This window comes from Pseudorca crassidens, chromosome 8 (genome assembly GCF_039906515.1).
Source record: "Pseudorca crassidens isolate mPseCra1 chromosome 8, mPseCra1.hap1, whole genome shotgun sequence".
In the NCBI taxonomy this organism is placed as follows: domain Eukaryota; kingdom Metazoa; phylum Chordata; class Mammalia; order Artiodactyla; family Delphinidae; genus Pseudorca; species Pseudorca crassidens.
The window spans coordinates 57864492-57888874 of record NC_090303.1 but is presented as its reverse complement, the minus strand read 5'-3'; the positions used below and the strand labels follow the sequence as shown (position 1 = coordinate 57888874).

General features: G+C 43.9%; 1 protein-coding gene across 3 annotated transcripts in view; it reads right to left on the bottom strand.

The window, feature by feature from the left end:
* Window positions 1-24154, bottom strand: part of SNX10 (sorting nexin 10) — a 72148-nt gene extending 47994 nt beyond the window's left edge. The window contains exon 1 of one of the 3 annotated variants that reach the window (XM_067746560.1): window positions 23939-24154. The gene's annotated coding sequence lies outside the window, so the exon portion shown is untranslated. The other 2 variants (XM_067746562.1, XM_067746561.1) reach the window with 2 other exon arrangements.
* Between the last annotated feature and the right edge of the window lie 229 nt (window positions 24155-24383).

The following is a 24383-nucleotide window of genomic DNA, read 5'->3' as shown; positions in this document are numbered from 1 at the left end:
TTAACTTCTTTTTCTTTTAATATATTACCTTTGTGATTTGAAAATATAGATCAAATAAATATGTAAGTACATATAACATATATAAAATAAACAAGAGCCCCCCCCCAAATCATCTTTATTCCTCTTGCTGAATCAGGAAAAACCAATTACTAGGACAGAAAGCAAGGCTGGAGAAGGGACCACTCAAGCCCTCTCTCCAGCAGCTGTTTGATATTTCTCCCTCCCTTAGCTGACATGTCAGGTTGGATTTTTATTTAGTTCTGATCAAGAACACTTACTTTTTGAAGCAGGATTTGAATTAGCAGAAAAGAAAACAAGAAGTGCAGAGCACATCGGTTTAGAAGTGAGCTCTGCCAGTCTGCCGCAGTATCAGGCACTGACAGCCAACAGCTCTTTTGGCCGAAGGTCTCATTGATATACCTTTCCAACTCCACCCACAGAGCCTGCACCCATCTCTGAATATACTATTTATTTATAATGCATCCTCCCCTTGCTTCCAAATGAATGTGAAGTAGTTCCCCAATAGATTCAAGGCAGCGAACAATGGTTGACCTGAAGATGGTAAAGCTATTAATATAGGAATTGAGGTAAGAATAAGGAAAAAACTAAAATGTTATTTTAAGTTTAAACCCTTAACACACATAAGCATATTTAATTTTTGCTTGATATACACTAATGCTCCTTAAGGTCTGTATTGCAAAACCAAGGTTTATAACAATCAGGAAAATCATCTAGAAGACATTGCTACAGTGTCCACTTCTGATTCACTGAATAAATCTAAATTCCATAAGCTTTCTCATGCTCTTCAGAGGCACCAACATTTTTCATAAGCCTTTCTCATGACCATATAAAAAGTATAATAAATCTTTGGACACATACCTACCTTGCTGACACAGGGGTTTGATAATCTTCAAAAACTAGCTTGAAAGGCAGCATCAGAGTGTTTGGAGCTCAGGTTTGGAGCCACTCACATCTGGGTTCAACCCCAACTATGCCACTCATGGCTGTGTGACCTTGAACAAGTTATTTAACCTCTCTGAGCTTCCATTTTCTTGTAGGGGGAGAAAGCATCCTTAATAGTGCCTATTTCATAAGGTTACTGTGAGAACTAAATCAGGTAAGTAATTAAAGCACTTAGCAAGCATGCAATAAAAATTAAGTTTGACCACTGGTACCTTTCTTTTCAAAATGTAAGGACAATGGAAAATGCATAAAATTACATATCCAATCCAGTAAAAAGCTGGACTGGATATATGCATATACATGTATATCTCCATAGATCAAAGAGAGAAAAGCAAGACTTGCCTTTCCCAAAGGATGCACAGGGACCCCTGCACATTTAGCTATAAGAAATATCCATACATAACTACAAACACTGCAGCAAAAATCACTAGGCAAATAGAATATGGTGTTAGAACAGAAAATACACATTAGCCTAGCTACGTATGATTGACTGCCATGAGAAATGTAGGAGATGTGATCTAATAATACTCATGTCTTAAAATCCTAGTATATTCCAATTGCTTCCAAGGCAGCCCCATCACGAATGTGACTTCACACCAAAGGCTCTATAAGAACCTTTCCCACATCTTAGATGCTGAGGACACTTGGCCTATTTGAAGCCCATCATTAAATCTCCCTTTAGCTTCCATTTTCCAAGTAAACTATTCTCAGTTATTTAGTGACTCCTGCTACTGTTCTGCTACTCCAGAACAAGGAAAGATTTAAGTAAGTATCTTTTCAAAGTTTCCAGCAAAATAAACAGAAAGCACAGACAGTAATAAAAACAGCTACCATTTACAAGCGTCAACTGTACGTTGGCACCATGCTGAGTATATGCTGTGCACTGTGTCATTTAATTCTCACAACCATCCAGTTCACGGGTGAAGACACTAAGGCTTAGAGAGGGGAAGTAACTTGCTCAAGGTCACCACCACAAGGTCACCAACTTGCTCAAGGGCAATGCTGGAATTCAGACCCATCTGTCACTAGATAACTGCTACTCACTTTTCAGATCTCGGTTCCATTCTCACTAACTCAGGGGGGCTTGCCCTAACTTCCTCCAGCACAGGCAAATCCCCTTCGTTACACTTCCACTGTACCATGGGTCTAACTCTAGTTCTGATCTCAGCGATAGTCTTACCCTTATTCATTTAAGTATTGAATTAATGTCTGTCTCCCCACCAAACTGTAGGCTTGGGGACAACACAACTCTCACTGTTCTTCATCTAGGGCCTCTGGCCTCTATCACAGTACCAGGCACTTAATGGGTCCTCTGCACACATTTACACTGATTGAACAAATAAATGGGAAAAAACAGTGCTCAAAAATCACCCAGCCACTTGGGCAACGCACTAAGGAAGCACAGGCAGCCCAGTGTTCGTCAGTGTGCAGGCACCACACGCCAGCTGCTCACTCGGAGGGTCAAGATGACGCTGAGGCAGACGTCTTTTTCGGAACGGGAAAAGGATCTCAGGTACAAAGCGCTGCAGTGGTGAGACGGACACAGCAGCATCTTCGCATTTGAAGGAGGGCAGTGCGAGGTATGGACTCTTCATCAATCCAATTAATACACTGTTAACAATAAATCACTTTTCTGATTCATTTTGGTTGATTCTTTTCACTACGTATGGCTCATTTCTGTTTTGATTACTTTTCCCGCTATTGTAATCTGCTTTCTAGTCCCTTCCTTGAATATCTTTTTTCTTAAAATATTTTAAGCAGAATCACATGCCATTCACAGGCTAGGTTCTTAACACGCAACTAGAAAACTGAAATCAACTGAAATAAAGGAAGCTATATACACAACAAAAAACAGTTATCAAGGGGACTTCCCTGGTGGTGCAGTGGTTAGGAATAAGCCTGCCAATGTAGGGGACACAGGTTCGATCCCTGGTCCAGGAAGATCCCACGTGCTGTGGAGCAACTAAGCCCATGTGCCACAACTACTGAGCCAACCTGCGCAACTACTGAAGCCCGCGCGCCTAGAGCCCATGCTCCACAAGAGAAGCCACTGCAATGAGATGCCCGTGCACCGCAAGGAAGAGCCAATGCAGCAAAAACAAAAACAAAAACCATTATCAAATCTCAGCACTTCTTCACAAGTCACTATCATAAGGAAAAGCCCAAGGGTTTCAGAACACTATATTTTAAGCAAGTCACATAGCACCATCCCACATTATACTCGCTCCTAGTATAAAAATATTAAACCAGAAGAAGGATTAAGTCCTTTACGAGAATAGACTACCCTTTGAAAACACATCCACAGGCAACTTATTTTAGTCTAAAAAGATTTTTTTAATAAAAGGAAAAAGGGGACTTCCCTGGTGGCGCAGTGGTTGAGAGTCCGCCTGCCGATGCAGGGGACACGTGTTCGTGCCCCGGTCTGGGAAGATCCCACATGCCGCGGAGCGGCTGGGCCCGTGAGCCATGGCCGCTGAGCCTGCATGTCCGGAGCCTGTGCTCCGCAATGGGAGAGGCCACAACAGTGAGAGGCCCACGTACCGCAAAAAAAAAAAAAAAGAAAAGAAAAAGAAAATTATATGTGTTGCCTGTCAAAAAGTGAGGTTCTTAGGGTCTCAGGATTTGATTATCACGATGACAGGCTCGATTTCATAATGTTTTTATTTTTATGCCACAAGTGAACAGCGAACTTTAAGAGGAGAGAGAAAGTAGAGACAAGCAGGAGGTGGAGCTTTGCTACATGAATGTTCAGGAAAAACAGGGAAATAACAAACTTAGCTGCACTCGTTTGGCAGAGCCTCAAACTCACGTAAGGCCTAAACTATTTGTCCCTTTTTAATAGGTAGATAATTCCTCTGCATAGTCTTTTCAGAGAGTTACGGATAAAGCAGGTCCTACCAGACAAGCAAAACCACCTTGAAAAGCCCAGTTAAGCAACTTCCTGACCAAGAAAAGTGCCTCAGGTGAGTGAAACCTTGGGGAGGCCTTGGGGAGGAAAGAATTCCATTTATGAGTTCTAACAAGATCAAGTATCTGCTAGATGAATACATTCTAGAGATCTGCTATACAACCTTGTACCTATCGTTAATGATACTGTATTGTTCACTTAAAATTTTACTAAGAGGGTAGATCTCGTGCTAAATGTTCTTACCACGATAAAATTATTATTATTTTTTAATAATCAGGTATCTGCTAAGTGGTTTTCTAGTGAGCCCTTCAGGAAGGACTAAGGGAGAGAAACACCAATATCCCTAAAATGCCGCTGACACAAACACCCCTTCATGCCTCTTTGACACACACACACACACACCCTAGCTTCTCTCTCCTTTTCCTTGCTAACTTCACATTTTTGTTTCATGTGACCCCTCGGTTCTTTCCTGAGAGGCAGCACGGTGCAGGATGTGCCTGCGGTGCAGGATGTACCATGTGATACCTTGTGCTCCAGGTGGGGAAACCGGCTGAGGGAAAGGAAAAGCACAGCGCTCTCAGCCGTCTCCCCACCACCGCCCAGGACCAAGGAGACCACCAGCCAGGCCGCTGCTTCACGGGGAGGCCTCGGTCCTGGTCAACCAAAGGCCACCATTTCAAATCACAACTCGGCCCTGTCATAGACATTACCGTGTACCTGTAAGCCGACATCACATAACGCTTTTATTTGCTGTTTGTTATCTGTCCCCATAAGAGCAGGGCCGGCGCTGTGTCTGTCTCATCACTAGCTGTAACCAGCTGCTTGGCACAGAACCAGCCACTAGGTAGGTGCCCTATTTCGGGACGGATCCCTGACCTCTGGGCCCTGGGCAGCCCAGAGTCAGCAAGAGGAATCTGAGCAGCTGTGGCAGAAGAGGAATTTCCACAAGGCAGAGGGAGAACACACAGGGAAGAGGCCCTGGATCTGGGAAATCCAGATTCCCATTTCTGCTTAAAGTGCCCCTCCCCCAGGGCCATTCTCTCCAAGAAAACCCCGAAGAGCCTCGTGGCTCAGCAGCTCTACGTGCTGAGAGGCAAAGCCCAGAATGGCCGAGGCCGGAAGGAAGCCAGCTTCTGAAAGACAACACGGCAGGCCCAGCCGTCAGCCCCTGGGGACCTGCCAAAGCCACAGGGCTGGGGTTTCTGCTCCTCTCTCTGCGGGGACACAGCAGAGGCAGAAAACTGGCTTTGAAGTAGCAGGTAACCATGAGTGTCCGTGCAGGAGAGCAATTATAGACCCCAGAGTGTTCTCTCTCTAGAAACACTGAGCCCTGGGGTCTAGTACCAGGTACTAGGTGGTGGCCCCTGATCCGGACATACCTCCAGGGTGGCTCGGGGAGCAGAGAGGGAGGATGAGATGTGATCATCTTGGTTAGAGGTCAGGCCACTCAGGGTAAGGAGACAGAGAAGACAAGGGGAGGGGGAAGCAGATTCTGGAGTCAGGGCTCAGAAACTAAGCCTGCCTCCCCACTTAAAGAAACCTGATCAGCACCCTAACTGCACTCATTGTCATCCTACCTGCTGAACCCCCTCAGGCACTAAGTGGACGTGCCTCAGCCCAGTTTCCAAGGCCACCATCGTCTGGCTCCATGTTCCTCACCAGTGCTCCCACCACTGAGGTGAGCGCCCCCCTCCTCCTCTCCCCGGCAGGAGGCCTGGCAAGCCCCTACTTTTATTATTTTTGAAAACAACATTTGTTTCAAAATGTAAAAAAAAATGCAAAAGGGTCAAGAATAAACGTTCTCACTCTCTCTCTTCTGCCTCTTAGTCATCTTTGGTATCCTTCCAGGGAAATTTTATGCATCTGCAAGTAGAATATACTCCTGTTTATTACCTCCCCCGCCTTCTTTTCTGTAAATGGTAGCATCACATACAGTCCTTCCCATGCCTCCTTCTTTACTTAACAGCATAGACTGCTCCACAGCTATCCACAGAGCATCCTGGTTCTCTTTTTGTGTACTATTCCACTGTGCAGCCACAGCATAATTCATTTCACCAGCCCCCACGGATAGATACTCTTTTGCTATTAGAAACAGTGCTCAGCGAATACCTGTGAATTTGTCTGAGGGATACATTTCTATAAGTGGAATGTCTGAGTCAAGCAAGGCCATGTGAATTATTAACTCTGATACTGGCAACATGCCCTCTGTGGGGAACTAATACACATTCGCCAAGTGTGTATATATGAGTTCTGTTTTCCCACATCTTCCCTAACACGGATGGTTATCAAGATCCTTTATTTTTGCCAACCCCAGATAGGTGAAATGTAGTATATTTCAATGCACTTCAGTTGGTATTTTTTAAATTGTGTGTGAGGTCAAGCATTCTTCATGTGTTTAAGAGCCACTAATTTATTTTATATGGATTATTTGTTCATATCCTTTGACCATTTTCCTACAGAGTTCTGTTCTTTTCCTTATTGATTTGTAATTCTTTACGTATTAGGGAAATTAATCCCTAAATGCATAACATGAAGCGCAAATATATTCTTCCATTTGTAATCTGTCTTTTGTTTTGCTTACAGGGCTTTTGCTATGCCAACTGTTTTGAAGCAATGAATTTTATCAATCTTTTCCTTATGTCTTCTAAGTTTTGTACCATACTTAGAAAGCCCATTCCTACTGCAAAGTTATAAAAATATGCTCCTTTAGATTATTCTAGAGACCAGTCAACTATGAGCAGTGAAAAGTTATTTTCTATGGTCTTGGATTACATCCTGGTTATAATGTGCTACTGGCCATAACATATGCAAACAAATTTTAATTTTTATACAGAAACTTTTATTTTCTGATACTTCGCAGTTTATAAAACATTGTCCCATGACAATCAGTGAGACAGGCAGCACAGGACTTATCTGTCTAATTTTACAGAAGAGAACTTCCCAAGCCAATACCCAGAGAGGGTAAACGACCACCCAAAGCTGCACTGTGTGGTCCAGACTCACACTGAGGACTCCTGAAGCTGTTCTCTCCTCTCTGCTCCACTGCCTCTCTCCACAAAAGGACAACATCCACATGCGTTAAAATCTTAAAGGACATCTCCAAAGGCATTTCTGAATAATGGCCAAAGAACGTGAATAACTTTTCTTTTCAAAAAACAGTATTTATTTATTTAAATGGGCCACACAGTGATCCAATTAAACAGTGACTCATCCTCAAACGTCCGTGCCAATGTTCTCAGCAACAGACAGAATTCCGTGTTTCTACAGTGTGCCTATATAACCCTGCAAAATTTAATTGAAAAGTAAGAGATGTAAATGTCCCCAGATCCCAAGGCTTCTGAGTGGGTCATCAAGAGCAGTACTTCTCAATTTATGGAGGGGGAGAAGGTGAGTTATATTTAAATTATGGAGGGCTCTTTTCAAATCACACATACCCCAGCATTCCCCATCACCCACCCCCCAACAGTGCCACCCCAGGAGTGCATAGCATGCCCCTTCAAGTGTATTGATGGTAGAAAATTTTTGAAAATCACTGTCCAGAGGACAGGGTCTGTGTCTGCACAATCCCTATACACCACACCCTTTGGTTCTCCAACCAACCCCAGCTCTTCCGCACCATCACACTTTGAATTCACCCTAACCAGGTAATTTCTGAAACTCCCCCCTCAGGCCCTTTGCACCTCTTGTTCCCTCTGACATCCCCCCACCTCCCCGGCCCAACCCACCAAGGTGGCTACTTGGTTTAAATGACACCTCCTCAGAGGAGCCTTGCCTGACCACCCACTAAAGCAAATTTCCCCAGTAATGCCCTATCCTTTTATTTTTTTTTCCCTAGAATGTATCACAGTCTGTATTATTTTTATCTATTAATTTACCTTCTTGTTTATTGCCTGTCCTCTCAGAAGTGCCATGAGGTCAGGGACTTGTCTAAATCATTCACACTTTATAACCTTAGCACTAAGCAGAATGATTGGCATATAGTAAATGCCCAATAAAAAATGGGTCAATTGAGAATCACAACTAGCTGCTGGACAATCATCGACAGGAAGACACTGGAACTCACCAAAAAAGATACCCCACATCCAAAGACAAAGGAGAAACCACAATGAGATGGTAGGAGGGGCGCAATCACAGTAAAATCAAATCCCATAACCACTGGGTGGGTGAATCACAATCTGGAGAACACTTATACCACAGAAGTCCACCTGCTGGAGTGAAGGTTCTGAGTCCCACGTCAGACTTCCCAAGCTGGGGGTCCAGCAACGGGAGGAGGAATTCCTAGAGAATCAGACTTTAAAGCCTACTGGGATTTGATTGCAGGACTTCGAAAGAACTGGGAGAAACAGAGACTCCACTCTTGGAGGGCACACACAAAGTAGGGTGCATACCAGGACCCAGGGGGAAGGAGCAGTGATACCATAAGAGTCTGAACCAGACCTACCTGCTAGTGTTGGAGGGTCTCCTGCAGAGGTGGGGGGTGACTGTGTCTCACCGTGGGGACAAGGACACTGGCAGCAGAATTTCGGGGAAGTACTCCTTGGCATGAGCCCTCCCAGAGTCCGCCATTAGCCCCACCAAAGAGCCCAGGTAGGTTCCACTGTTGTGTTGCCTCAGGCCAAACAACCAGCAGGGAGGGAACCCAGCCCCACCCATCAGCAGTCAAGTGGATTAAAGTTTTACTGAGCTCTGCCCACCAGAGCAACAGTCACCTCTACCCACCACCAGTCCCTCCCATCAGGAAACTTGCACGAGCCTCTTAGGTAGCCTCAACCACCAGAGGGCACAGAGCAGAAGCAAGAAGAACTACAATCCTGCAGCCTGTGGAACAAAAACCACATTCACAGAAAGATAGACAAGATGAAAAGGCAGAAGGCTATGTACCAGATAAAGGAACAAGATAAAACCCCAGAAAAACAACTAAATGAAGTGGAGATAGGCAACCTTCCAGAAAAAGAATTCAGAATGATGATGGTGAAGATGATCCAGGACCTCGGAAAAAGAATGGAGGCGAAGATCGAGAAGATGCAAGAAATCTTTAACAAGACCAACAAGAATTAAAGAACAAACAAACAGAGATGAACAATACAATAACTGAAATGAAAACTCCACTAGAAGGAATCAATAGCAGAATAACTGAGGCAGAAGACCAGATAAGTGACCTGGAAGGCAGAATGGTGAAATTCACTGCTGCAGAAAAGAATAAAGAAAAAAGAATGCAAAGAAACAAAGACAGCCCTAAGAGACCTCTGGGACAACATTAAACACAACAACATTCACATTATAGGGGTCCCAGAAGGAGAAGAGAGAGAGAAAGGACCCAAGAAAATATTTGAAGAAATTATAGTCAAAAACTTCCCTAACATGGGAAAGGAAATAGCCACCCAAGTCCAGGAAGCGCAGAGAGTCCCATACAGGATAAACCCAAGAAGAAACATGCCAAGACAGGTAGTAATCAAATTGGCAAAAATTAACGACAAAGAAAAATTATTAAAAGCAGCAAGGGAAAAACGACAAATACAAGGGAACTCCCATAAGGTTAACAGCTGATTTCTCAGCAGAAACTCTACAAGCCAGAAGGGAGTGGTATAATATACTTAAGGTGATGAAAGGGAAGTACCTACAACCAACATTACTCTACCCAGCAAGGATCTCATTCAGATTCGATGGAGGAATCAAAAGCTTTACAGACAAGCAAAAGCTAAGAGAATTCAGCACCATGAAACCAGCTCTACAACAAATGCTAAAGGAACTTCTCTAAGTGGGAAACACAAGAGAAGAAAAGGACCTACAAAAACAAACCCAAAACAATTAAGAAAATAGTCATAGGAACATACATATCGATAATTAACTTAAACGTGAATGGATTAAATGCTCCACCAAAAGACACAGGCTTGCTGAATGGACACAAAAACAAGACCCATATATATGCTGTCTGCAAGAAACCCACTTCAGACCTAGGGACACACTCAGATTGAAAGTGAGAGGATGGAAAAAGATACTCCATGCAAATGGAATTCGAAAGAAAGCTGGAGCAGAAATACTCATAGCAGATAAAATAGACTTTAAAATAAAGAATGTTACAAGAGACAAGGAAGGACACTGCATAATGATCAAGGGATCAATCCAAGAAGAAGATATAACAATTATAAATATATATGCATCCAACACAGGAGCACCTCAATACATAAGGCAACTGCTAACAGCTGTAAAAGAGGAAATCGACAGTAACACAATAATAGTAAACAGCTGTAAAAGAGGAAATCGACAGTAACACAATAACACCTCACTTATACCAATGGACAGATCATCCAAAATGAAAATAAATAAGGAAACAGAAGCTATAAATGACACAATAAACCAGATAGATTTACTTGATATTTATAGGACATTCCATCCAAAAACAGCAGATTACACTTTCTTCTCAAGTGTGCATGGAACATTCTCCAGGATAGATCACATCTTGGGTCATAAATCAAGCCTCAGTAAATTTTAAAAAGTTTAAATCATATCAAGCATCTTTTCTGACCACAATGCTATGAGATTAGAAAGGAATTACAGGGGAAAAAATGTAAAAAACACAAACACTTGGAGGCTAAACACTACATTACTAAATAACCAAGAGATCACTGAAGAAATCAAAGAGGAAATTAAAAAATACCTAGAGACAAATGACAAAACACGACAATCCAAAACGTGTGGGATGCAGCAAAAGCCGTTCTAAGAGGGAAACAAGAAAAATCTCAAATAAACAATCTAACCTTACACCTAAAGGAACTAAAGAAAGAAGAACAAACAAAACCCGAAGTTAGCAGAAGGAAAGAAATCATAAAGATCAGAGCAGAAATAAATGAAATAGAAACAAAGAAAACAATAGCAAAGATCAATAAAACTAAAAGCTGGTTCTTTGAGAAGATAAACAAAATTGATAAAGCATTAGCCAGACTCATCAAGAAAAAGAGGGACAGGACTCAAATCAATAAAATTAGAAATGAAAAAGGAGAAGTTACAACAGACGCTGCAGAAATACAAAGCATCCTAAGAGACCACTACAAGCAACTCTATGCCAATAAAATCGACAACCTGGAAGAAATAGACAAATTCTTAGAAAGGTATAATCTTCCAAGACTGAACCAGGAAGAAACAGAAAATATGAACAGACCAATCACAAGTAATGAATTTGAAATCGTGATTAAAAATCTTTCAAGAGGGCTTCCCTGGTGGCGCAGTGGTTGAGAGTCCACCTGCCGATGCAGGGGACACTGGTTCGTGCCCCAGTCCGGGAAGATCCCACATGCTGCGGAGCGGCTGGGCCCGTGAGCCATGGCCGCTGGGCCTGCACATCCGGAGCCTGTGTTCCGCAACAGTAGAGGCCACAACAGTGAGAGGGCCACGTACCGCAAAATAACAAACAAACAAACAAAATCTTCCAAGAAACAAAAGTCCAGGACCAGATGGCTTCACAGGTGAATTCTATCAAACTTTTAGAAAACAGCTAACACGCATCGTTCTCAAACTCTTCCAAAAAATTGCAGAGGAAGGAACACTCCCAAACTCATTCTATAAGGCCACCATCACCTGATACCAAAACCAGACAAAGATACTACAAAAAAAGAAAATTACAGACCAATATCACTGATGAATATAGATGCAAAAATCCTCAACAAAATACTAGCAAACAGAATCCAACAACACATTAAAAGCATCATACACCATGATCAAGTGGGATTTATCCCAGGGATGCAAGGATTCTTCAATATATGCAAATCAATCAATGTGATAAACCATATTAACAAATTGAAGAATAAAAACCATATGATCATCTCAATAGATGAAGAAAAAGCTTTCAACAAAATTCAACACCCATTTATGATAAAAACTCTCCAGAAAGTGGGCATGGGGGAACCTACCTCAACATAATAAAGTCCATATACGACAAACCATAGCAAACATCATTCTCAATGGTGAAAAACTAAAAGCATTTCCTCTAAGATCAGGAACAAGATAAGGATGTCCACTCTCGCCACTATTATTCAACAGTTTTGGAAGTCCTAGCCACGGCAATCAGAGAAGAAAAAGAAATTAAAGGAGTACAAATTGGAAAAGAAGAAGTAAAACTGTCACTGTTTGCAGATGACATGATACTATATATCGAGAATCCTAAAGGTGCCACCAGAAAACTACTAGAGCTAATCAATGAATTTGGTAAAGTTGCAGGATACAAAATTAATGCACAGAAATATCTTGCATTCCTATACACTAATGATGAAAAATCTGCAAGAGAAATTAAGGAAACACTCCCATTTACCACTGCAACAAAAAGAATAAAATACCTAGGAATAAACCTACCTAGGGAGACAAAAGACCTGTATGCAGAAAACTATAAGACACTGATGAAAGAAATTAAAGATGATACCAACAGATGGAGAGATATACCATGTTCTTGGATTGGAAGAATCAATATTGTGAAAATGACTGTACTACCCAAAGCAATCTACAGATTCAATGCAATCCCTATCAAATTACCAATGGCATTTTTTACGGAACTAGAACAAAAAATCTTAAAATTTGAAGGGAGACACAAAAGACCCCGAATAGGCAAAGCAGTCTTGAGGGAAAAAAACGGACCTGGAGGAATCAGACTCTCTGACTTCAGACTATACTATAAAGCTACAGTAATCAAGACAATATGGTACTGGCACAAAAACAGAAACATAGATCAATGGAACAAGATAGAAAGCCCAGAGAGAAACCCACACACCTATGGTCAACTAATCTATGACTAAGGAGGCAAGGATATAAAATGGAGAAAAGACAGTCTCTTCGATAAGTGGTGCTGGGAAAACTAGACAGCTACATGTAAAAGAATGAAATTAGGGGCTTCCTTGGTGATGCAGTAGTTGAGAGTCCGCCTGCTGATGCAGGGGACACAGGTTCATGCCCCGGTCCAGGAAGACCCCACATGCCGTGGAGCAGCTAGGCCCGTGGCCATGGCTGCTGAGCCTGTGCATCTGGAGCCTGTGCTCTGCAACGGGAGAGGCCACAACAGTGAGAGGCCCGCGTACCACAAAAAAAAAATAAATAAAAAAAAAGAATGAAATTAGAACACTCCCTAACACCATACACAAAAATAAACTCAAAATGGATTAGAGATCTAAATGTAAGACTGGACACTATAAAACCCTTAGAGGAAAACATAGGAAGAACACTCTTTGACATAAATCACAGCAAGATCTTTTTTGATCCACCTCCTAGAGTAATGGAAATAAAAAGAAAAATAAACAAATGGGACCTAATGAAACTTCAAAGCTTTTGCACAGCAAAGGAGACTATAAACAAGACAAAAAGACAACTCTCAGAATGGGAAAAAATATTTGCAAACAAATCAGCGGACAAAGGATTAATCTCCAAAATATATAAACAGTTCATACAGCTCAATATTAAAAAAACAAACAACCCAATCCAAAAATGGGCAGAAGACCTAAATAGACATTTCTCCAAAGAAGACATACAGATGGCCAAGAAGCACATGAAAAGCTGCTCAACATCACTAATTATTAGAGAAATGCAAATTAAAACTACAATGAGGTATCACCTCACACCAGTTAGAATGGGCATCATTGGAAAATCTACAACCAACAAATGCTGGAAAGGGTGTGGAGAAAAGGGAACCCTCTTGCACTGTTGGTGGGAATGTAAACTGATACAGCCACTATGGAGAACAGTATGGAGGGTCCTTAAAAAACTAAAAATAGAATTACCATATGATCCAGCAATCCCACTACTGGGCATATACCCTGAGAAAACCATAATTCAAAAAGACAATTGCACCCCAATGTTCATTGCAGCACTATTTACAATAGCCAGCTCATGGAAGCAACCTAAATGCCCATCGACAGACGAATGGATTAAGAAGATGTTGTATATATATATATACAATGGAATATTACTCAGTCATAAAAAGGAACGAAATTGGGTCATTTGCTGAGACATGGATGGATCTAGAGACTGTCATACAGAGTGAAGTAAGTCAGAAAGAGAAAAACAAATATCGTATATTAACGCATATATGTGGAATCTAGAAAAATGGTACAGATGAACCAGTTTGCAGGGCAGAAACAGAGACACAGATGTAGAGAACAAACGTATGGACACTAAGGGTGAAAGCGGCGGAGTGGTGGGGGTCATGGTGGGATGAATTGGGAGATTGGGATTGACATGTATACACTGATGTGTATTAAATTGATAACTAATAAGAACCTGCTGTATAAAAAAATTAAATTAAAAAAATTTTTTAAAATAGGGTCAATTAAGTTGATTGAATTAGTCCCAGCTAATTCTCTCCCTTTCTGCATCACCATCAAGTTTCTCAGCAGTTCAACCACATGGGCTGGGAGGATGGACAGAGAACACGTTCCCAGCCCCTCCTGCAGCCCACCTCTGCTCATGGTTACTCATTCACCTTGGGAGAAAAGAAAGGATTTATCCAGCAACACTCCAGGATGGAATGTCTTGAAGGCCATGTGCCGTCCTCTATTGTTTTCTGTCTTTCCTCCTGACCTAACTCCACTAGACTGTGGAGGATGAGACTGGAGAATGATGTTAAAGATACACCATTCATAATCAAAAACAGCAACCCAAGAAAAAATAACTGATTGTTAACTATGGCACCAGACACTGTACAAAGACTATAACATGAAAGATCTCATCTCATCCTCAAGATAGCCCCAATATGGAAATAGCGTCCAAGGTCACACAGGTAGTAAGTGAAGGAGCCAGGGTCCAAACCCAGCTAGGTACCACACGGTACCTGCGTACATCTAACACGGCATCCAAGCTACATGCTTAGAGATAAATGCTTAAAAGATAGCAATGAGTGGAGAATATCAACCAACACATTGAGTTATTAATGTCTCAAATGCTTTAGGGATGTCAGGTTGGGGGCAGGGTTCTGTCTATACATGAACTGGGAAAGCCAACAACCAAACATCTGGAAATGACTTTTTCATCCTCAGAAAGGAGGTAATGTTGAGAGAAGTGTAGTGCCTTCATATGACCTCTTTAGGGTCATTAGCTATAAAGGAGGACCCCCAAGAATAACTAGAGGACAACAAAAATCCAATTCAATGAGCAATCACTGAGAGCCCACTGTGTGATGGTTCTAGGATTGGTCCTGGCGAGGGTTAAGTCACACTCCCTGAGTTCTAAGACCTAAAGATGTCCAGACACAGATATGAAACAGTTTGCTTCTAATGCAAAGTTCACTGTATGTGCCCAAAAAAATAGCACCGGTAACAGGATTACAGGAAGGAGGACAGTGGAGAGAGAGAAGCTTCACAAAGAACGTAGCACTTGATGAGGCCTCGATGAATGCATGAGGACAAGAAGAGAAAACAGGACCAGCCTGGGGTGATTAAGAAGCAGCACCACATGGGACTTCCCTGGCGGTCCGGTGGTTAGGACGCCGAGCTTCCATTGCAGGGGCCACGGGCTCGATCCCCGGTTGGGGAACTAAGATCCTGCAAGCCACATGGCATGTGCAAAAATTAAAAAAAGCAGCAGCAGCACCTCCACTTTCAGTATACCTAGGGGTCCAGTCAACCAAGAGTGAAGGGACTGTGTTGGCAGAATATCACAAGGAGGTAATTCTGGAAGAGCTTCAGTGGGCATCCTAGGATGGGGAAGTCCTGAATGATGAGAGGAGGAATGCTGACCTCTGTTAGAAGGCAGGGGTGTAGTACACAGAAGCCTGCCATGATGGTGATGACTCATCTGGGGATGGGATGGAAGATGGATTGATAGGCCGTGAGCTTCATCACAGGGCTGCTGGAATGCACCGGCCAGCAGAAGAGATCATGAACTCAAGGTGGGAGGGGGGATGGCCAAGCACATTTGAAAATAACAAGAAGCAGAGCCCAGAGGATTTGGAGGGCAGTGAAATCATTCCGTGTGATACTATAATGGTGGACACATCATATACTTGTCAAAATCCAGAGTGTACAACACTATGAGTTAAATGAACCTCAATGTAAAGTGTGGACTTTGGGTGACAATGATGTGTCAGTACAGGTTCATTGACTGTAATGACATATGTACACTCCGATGCTGAAGTTGATAATGGGAGAGGGGAGGTAGGCAGGACATAGGATGTCTCTGTATTTTCCCTCAGTTTTGCTGTGAACCTAAAACTGCGCTCAAAAATCAAGTCTAGGGACTTCCCTGGTGGCGCAGTGGTTAAGAATCCGCCTGCCAATGCAACAGACTTGGGTTTGAGCCCTGGTCCAGGAAGATCCCACATGCCGCGTAACAGCTAAGCCCGTGCGCCACAACTACTAACCCTGTGCTCTAGAGCTCACGGGCCGAAACTACTGAGCCCACATGCCACAACTACTGAAGCCCGTGCGCCTAGAGCCCACGCTCCGTAACAAGAGAAGCCACCGCAATGAGAAGCCCGTGAACTGCAACGAAGAGTAGCCCCCTCTCGCAGCAACTAGAGGAAGCCCGCGCGCAGCAACGAAGACCCAACGCAGCCAAAAATAAATAAATAAATAAATACGAAATGGTAATTTAAAAATAAATAAATAAATAACAACCAAAACAAAAATCAAGTCTATTAGGGACTTCCCTGGTGGTCCAGTGGTTAGGACTCTGTGCTTCCACTGCAGGGGGCCCCAGTTCAATCCCTGGTCGGGGAACTAAGATCCCACAAGCTGTGCAGCCAAAAAAAAAAAAAAATCAAGTTTATTGAAAAAGATGTACGTAGCAAGAATAACTTGAAGACAGAGCATGATGGAAGAAAGGGAGTCAAGGATGACTCACCAGCCAGGTGACTGGAAGAAGGCTGGGGTCGTAGGCAATGGGGAAGTTGGAAAGGAGGTCTGTTTTTAGAGGTAAGAGAGAAAGAAGCTGAGTTCAGTTGGGAACAAGCTAGGATGATGATGGATATCCACATGGAACAGTCTTCAGGCACCTGGAGAACAGTTTGGGGCTGAGATAAGAAAAGGGTACAGGCATGCAAATTGGAGACAAAAGTCAGCATTAAATGTTCCCCTTTTAAACTGAGTGATAAATTCTCTTTCAAAAAGGAAATCACTGCAACACACTGGAAATAGTCTTCCCACCAAGCTCGCCACCTCTGTCACAAAGAACTGCCACTGGGGAGGCAAGTTCAATTACATGGGAAGACAGCAGCACCAGGGGTAGTGATCTACTGGTCAAGTCAACTCTGCCCAACGTGACATCAGTCCAGATAGGAAGAACTGGCAAGTCATCTGAGGGGCCAGCAAGAAGGGAGATTTCACTTTTGAGCAAGAGTGTCCCCCTAACAGGAGTAGGAAGGGCACAGTGAATGCCAAAAAGCCTGGCTGCGAATTCTTATTCTGCCTCTTGCCCAGGGAAATTCTTTCACGTCTCTGTGCCTTAGCTTCCTCATCTGTAAAATGAGGATAAGAGCCTGCTTCATGGATCCACTGTAAAGATAGATCACATGAGCGAATGTGGAGGTACGCACCTGGAGCTCACTGTGTCAGCGACTGTCACTGCTCATTATTGTCTAGATTCTTCCAAGACCCTTGAAGGGGGAAATGCTGAGGTCTCTTCCGGATGATCACAGAGCACTGTGACTTTTTAAAAATGTCCCCTTCAAGTATCTGATTTGTCAGGTGGGACAGTAATATTTACAGGAGCAGAATATTTTAAATCTATATGCTCTGAAACAGCCCACGCAGTGAAGCACACACCTTGGCCATTCCCCGCGGCACACACTTACCCAGGGGTGTCCAGTGCCTGGCCTTGACCCAAGAAGGCTGAGATAAGACATAGAGAAAGTCCTTTTAAAAGTGAGTAAAATGCCAAACTTATTATTCCTTAAACTATCTGCCCGAAGCACTGACTGCAATCCTAGGCATCTGACTCATATCTGTCCACAGACTCAGTTCGGCAAAGTTCTCAAAACAGAGGTCACATTTTTTCAAGGTTTCCCAACCGTCAGGGAAATGAGCTGGCTACAAAAAGCCAGCGACCAGTCTGTGCCTCCCTGTAAAAGGTTAAGTTGATTTCCTGGTGTAGGAATTTTCACGTGCAACTGGGCAGAAGGAGTCCCGATTTCTCGGGGTCTGATCACCCAGGGATAGCCCACAGAAAGGCTCCACGTCTCCTGCTCTGAGACACCAGAACCCAGGGCTGTGGGAACACCTGCATTCTCCTCAGCTGTCCCAAATGCCTCTCTACAGCAAACAGAGCCACTGTGTCAGTGAGAAAGGGGAGGATAATTATCAGTAATAGAAACCTCCTTCCTGTGTATTGTGTTTATAATTTCTAAGCAGCATAGTTTCCCTACGATGCCCCCTGCTCTGTTCCGCACTTGGAACCATTTGGGTTTGTAAGTCTGAGAGGAACTGGGGAGCATCCACAGTCATCAAAATAAAGAGAAAAACCCTGGAGCTCATGGGAAAGGGAGGAGGGGGAGGGGCAGGGCTGAGAGACCGAGAAAGGGACCCAGGAGAAAGTGGAAGGTCAGGAGCCCCGCAAGGTGATTGCTCCACTAGCTTAGCAAAGTCCTCTGAACCAGCAAAGCACGTGGTGGGGTGGATTTCTCCATCAACATGTCAGGGCTGTCACCAAGGTAAACCAGGAAGAACACGTGAGCCCTCCCCCAACACACAGCCCAGGGAATTAGCAGCAAACCTGGGAGGCCTTTGGAATTCCCTGGGCCATGGGCTCGTGGGTTCTCACCAAGGTTAATTGGTTCTCTAAGGAACAAGGACTGGCAGGCCCTCAGATGATACCTAGGTTAGAAGAGAATGTGTCTTTCTTCTCCAAAACTAAAGATAGTCTAATTTTACTATTTAACATCTAAGCACCAGAGGAATGCATTGAAAAGACTGAAGGGACATCCACCCCAGCTTGCTTGGTTCAGCAGGGACAGGCGCCCTACACTGATGACAGCCCTTTAAGGTTCTGGGCCCCCGAGGCTTGAGTTGCGTGAGTCCTTCCATGTTTTCTCTGATGCCCAGGGAACTTTGGCCAAATGCTGCAGGAGCCTCAGTGGAATCAGGGAAGCATAAAAAGGCCAAAAAAAAAAAAAAAAAAAGATTTATTACCTTTGGTCATTGTTCTGTAAGGTTAAAATCATTTCAAAATTAGAAGTTTTTTTTTTTTTGGCGGTACAAGGGCCTCTCACTGTTGTGGCCTCTCCTGTTGCAGAGCACAGGCTCCGGACGCGCAGGCTCAGCGGCCATGGCTCACGGGCCCAGCCGCTCTGCGGCATGTGGGATCTTCCTGGACCGGGGCGCGAACCCGTGTCCCCTGAATCGGCAGGCAGACTCTCAACCACTGCGCCACCAGGGAAGCCCCAAAATTTACAAGATTTTTAAAAATAGGAATCTACTGATGAAATCCTCCATACTACCAACCCCTTTCAATTCCACTGCCCAAACATAATCACTGTCTAAAGATTAGGGGCATATCCTTATAGACTATTTTTTCCCCCAAAAAATGAGATCATAATATACCTACGGCTCTGTACTTTGCTTTCATTACTTAATATATAATAGACATTCTCCATATCAGCTCATTTATAGCAATTTCCTCCTTTGTTCAAGGAGGCAAGTATTTCTGAGGGATAAAGTCCTAGAAGGGGAACTGATACATCAGAAAGTATGCAAAGTTTTAAGTGTTATAAATACTGCCAAAGTGCCTTTCCAAAAAGTTGTACCAATTTACACTCCCCAGAGAAGTATATGGTGACAATCTATTTTCCCATGCCCTCACCATGGTTGCTTTTTTCTTTCTTTTTTTTTAAAATTTTTAAAATTTATTTGGCTGAGCCAGATCTTAGTTGCAGCACACGGGATCTTCATTGCCACGTGCGGGATCTTTAGTTGTGGCATGCAGGATCTAGTTCCCTAACCAGGGATCGAACCCAGGCCCCTGCACTGGAAGCGTGGAGTCTTAACTTCTGCGCCACCAGGGAAGTCCCACCATGGCTGCTTTTAATCCACACTTACCTGATATTAATGAGGTTTAGGACTAAACCTTTGTAATAAGACTAAATATTAGTCCTATTTAGTCACTGGGGCATCAAGCTTTGACTAAGAGGTGGCCTGGCTTCCCAGTGATTCACACCCTACCCTTAATCTCAGACTTACTGGAATTTTGCTTGAATTTACAAATCTCTCAGCAAAAACTTTCCAACACTACAATTCTACCAAGAGGCCTAAACGGCCTCCTTGTGCCTCAACCAATGCATGTTCTGACTCTTTCCAAGTCTTTTCCCCAAATTTTATCCTCTTGGCTTGTATTCTTCAGCATTGTAGATTCCCATCCTAAATCACTGTAGAGTGGTTCAGCTAACAAGATGGCATGCCAAGGATGATATATTTTGATAGCACTTCCAGGAAGCTTTGCTGGTCTCTCCCACAGTGGGGAAGCCTAGTGGGAGAGTTGGGCGTCTTTTGGCATTTCGTAATTTATTCACCTGGCACCACTCATTCCAAAAGGAGGTATTGGGGTGTGATGGAAAGAATATGAGACTGGAAGTCAGGAGACCTGAGTTTTAGTCCCCTTCCTACTTCTAATTAGCTGCATAGTTCAGATTAAACTATGCTGCCTCTCCACTGGGCCTCGGCTGCCTCATTTGTAAAACGAGATTATTGGACTAGAATAGTCATTACTAACCTTGCCTTCTACCATGGGTGACCCTTTAAGAATCTAAAGTAAGTTGTGCATTCTCACCCCCAGAATAATATACTCTTGCACAAGAGTATGAAATCATACATTTTCAGGGAGTTCACAGACTCCCTAAAGCCTATCTCTGTATTCCCAGGGTCAAGATCACTGAGACCTAAGCTTTTTAAAAATAACAGAGAATACAACAGAAATGTATGCAGAATCACAAAACCTTAAGTGAAGTTGAATCATTTCCAGAACTAAAAGCATCTCCTCCGCAGAGACTGGGAGGAGGAAGTGGTTACTTAGGGAAAAATAAATGAAAATGCCAATTAAGAGCTGCCCTTGATTGAGGTCTGGCTAAGCCCTTTACCTACATTCACAGAGGAGTGGCTGAGGGAGAGTACCCATTCCAGAGCCAGGCTGCCTCATTCAAATCATGGCTCCATCATTTACTAATTGACTTAGGCTCTGTGCCTGTTCCTTCTTCTGTTATTAAAAAAAAAAAAAAAGAAAAAAGGAAAGAAAGAAAAGAAAAAAGGAGGCGAGGATTAAAACAATACCTATCTGAAGGATTGTTAATATACATATGGTATTTTAAACCAGGCCTGGCACACACTAAGCCCTAAATAACTATTCCATATTATAGAAATCTGGGACACATTTGCTGGGTGGTTAAGATTGTGAGCTGAAGAGTTTAGGAAAGCCATAGATATCTTGATAACTCATTTTCTCCCAGATGTAAACAGAATCTGCTTCAGAAGTTTGTTGTAAGGATTCAAATGTATAGACACCAAGGGGGGAGAGTGGTGGGGGTGGGGGGGATGAATTGGGAGATTGGGATTGACATGTATACACTAATATGTATAAAATAGATAACTAATAAGAACCTGCTGTATAAAAAAATAAATAAATTTCAAACATTCACAAAAAAAAAAAAAGAAGTTTGTTGTAAGGATTAATGAGCCTGCCACATAAAAACTCTTTTCACAATGCCTAGCACATAATCAGTGCTCATTAAATGTCAACTAATGTTATGAACAATTCTGGGAGGCAAGGATTATCAGTTCTTTTTTTTTTTTATCTCTGAATAAAGGATAAATCAGACTTTGAGAGTTAAGTGCCCTGCTGACAGTACCTCAGTTAGCAAATGATTATCCCAGATTTCAACACTAATGAGTCTGAAACCAGAAGCTGTAACCACTACCACATATAACCTCTTAGTTTGAACAGGGCTTAGAGAACATAAAAGCTGATTCATACCTACTAGATTCTAAGAGAAAAAAAAAAAGATGTTGGTGATAACAGTTCAAAATGCGGGGTATTCTCCGTGGAGGTCAACCATGACTTTGGCCAAAAGCCCTCCTTTGCCACTCTTAGAAATGGAAGACTGCAAAGGCTGGACCCTGGTCTCAGTCAATTCTAAACCCCTTGCAAGTGGTTCTTAAACCACAGCCCTGACACCAAAAGAGGAAAAAGAAGCCATTTCCCATAAGAGCTGAACTAACAAACTGAGCTCTCTAAAATGAAAGTAGAGACCCTAAGGCTGAGACTAGCTATTATTAAGAATGTTCCAAGGGAGGGTGGGAGGGAGACGCAAGAGGGAGGAGATATGGGGATATATGTATACGTATAGCTGATTCACTTTGTTATAAAGCAGAAACTAACACACCATTGTAAAGCAATTATACTCCAATAAAGATGTTTAAAAAAAAAGAAAAAAGAATGCTCCAAAAATCAAGTAGAAATGCTGCAGTAGAACACAACATTAGTCTTTAAACAACAAACTTCTATGTGGGAAAGAATGAAGGTGTTTATTTCTATGTTTGGATACCAAGATCCGGGAGGCCTTCCCTTAAGTAAAACAAGAGGAAGTTACCACAGTCCAGTATGGTGGGGGGAGAAGCAGAATGCCAGTCAGTCAAGAGACATCTGGTGAGAAGCAGTGTCACCTGAGCAAGAAGTCCCCACTCTCAACACCAATTTCCTCCCTAGTGCAATAGTCACCTTGGAAATGAGAATAAAATAGACCGACAGGCGAAACAGGGTGATCCAGTGAAATACAGGTCAGTGCTAATCACCTTACTTCACATCTTATATATATTTACTTCTGGATGTATTTTATTATGTATCTTTATTCAAAACAGTCCCATTAGGCAACCTTAAATCTCCCATGCCTTAAAAAAAAAAAAAAAAAGCCTTAGGACTAGGCATCACTGGAAGGGATGGTAGAAGCAGGAGAAGCACCTCACTCACCTCCATTCTCAGACTGAGGCACCCCAGCTGAGTTTGGTCCAAGGATGCAGCAGCCAGTTCTCCCCAGTGGCTTCACTCACCCAGCCCACTCCCAGGGGAGAAGAGGTTGTTTATGTATTCCAAGCCTACACCCACCTCAGGCCCCCAGGGGTGGGGAGAACGCTGGAGTCAGAAGTCCGCCAGAATCTAGGCCTGTTTCTTCTCCCACCCGGCTGAACAGCTGAACGACTCTCCTCCCTGAGGCCTTAGTTTCCCATCCCTCAAATGAAAGGTTTGAAGATCACATGAAAGCCTCCTTCCTGCTTTCTAATTCCAATATTCTTACACGTAAACGTGCCTTGCAGAAATAGAAGCTCTTCCTTTCAAGCAGGACGTGTGGCTCTACGTCCCCGTGACCATTCCCCTCAATCACCCGCAGACCGTCTTACAGAAGTATAATGCATCAGAGAACAAACGTATGGACACCAAGGGGGGAAAGCGGAGGGGTGGGGGGGTGGGATGAACTGGGAGATTTTGATTGACGTATATACAGTAATATGTATAAAATAGATAATGAACAAGAATCTGCTGTATAAAAATTAATTAAATTAAATTTTAAAAAAAAAGAAGTATGATGCATCAGAACTGAAAAACAGGCTGTTGCTTTCCCGTGGCACCAGACCTAGTAATCAGTCAACGTGGATTTTCTCTCGGGCCTTTTCCCGCAATCCCACAATCCCACGAAAACCCTCTGCGTACCCCTCCCAATTTCTAAACTCAAAGCTACCCTTTCGTGAATTAAAAAATAACCCACCCACAACCCGGCCTGGTGTAAGGTGCCTCAGCACTTTTCCTAGCATCCAGGATTCCACCTCTGCCCCACCCTCTCCCCGGGGTGTCTTTTTAGCCGGATCGATCCGATCCTTGCCCTCCCCTGGCAAACAGGCAGACCAATTTCTCCTCCCCGGCAGGAAAGAAGGCAGCGCCCGGCTCCAATCCCAGGAGACCCAAACCTCTTCCCAGCCCCCAGGGAGTGGCACCTGGTCGCAGCAGGAAGGGCCCCACGCCTCGGGAAAGGAAAGGAAAGGGCGGCCGGCTCGCTCCCAGCAGCGATCCTCCCCCCGGCGGCGCAGGGGAGGCCTCCTTAGCAGGTCTCCTGTCACTTACGGGCTGCACCTCCGGGCAGAGCCTGGCACAGCAGGACCGGCGGGCGGGCGGGCGGCGGAGTTTGCTGACTCAAAGGCGCGTCGGAGGCGGCGGCGAGCGCACAAGAGCGCAGCCCCGCGCTCCCAACGAACGTAGCGGCCCCGCGCCCGCGCCCGCGCTCCGCGCCCGCCTCCCGCTTCCCTGGCCACCGCACCGCCCAGCCCAGGTGCTGCCGGGCGCCGGCCCGCCCCGCCCCCTGCCGCGGACCTGGAGGCGGCCCCTCGGCCCCAGGGGCTAGGGAGAGCCGAGCGGCCGCCGGGGGGCGCAGCGCGCTCGGAGCCCGCTTCCCCTTCCCGCGTCCGCGAAACGGGGCTGCGGAGGAGGCACCAGTGTTTGGCCTCAAGCTGAGGCTGAAGGGGTGCGAGTCGCGCCCTTGGAATCGCCACTGGAAAGCCACCTTCAGCTT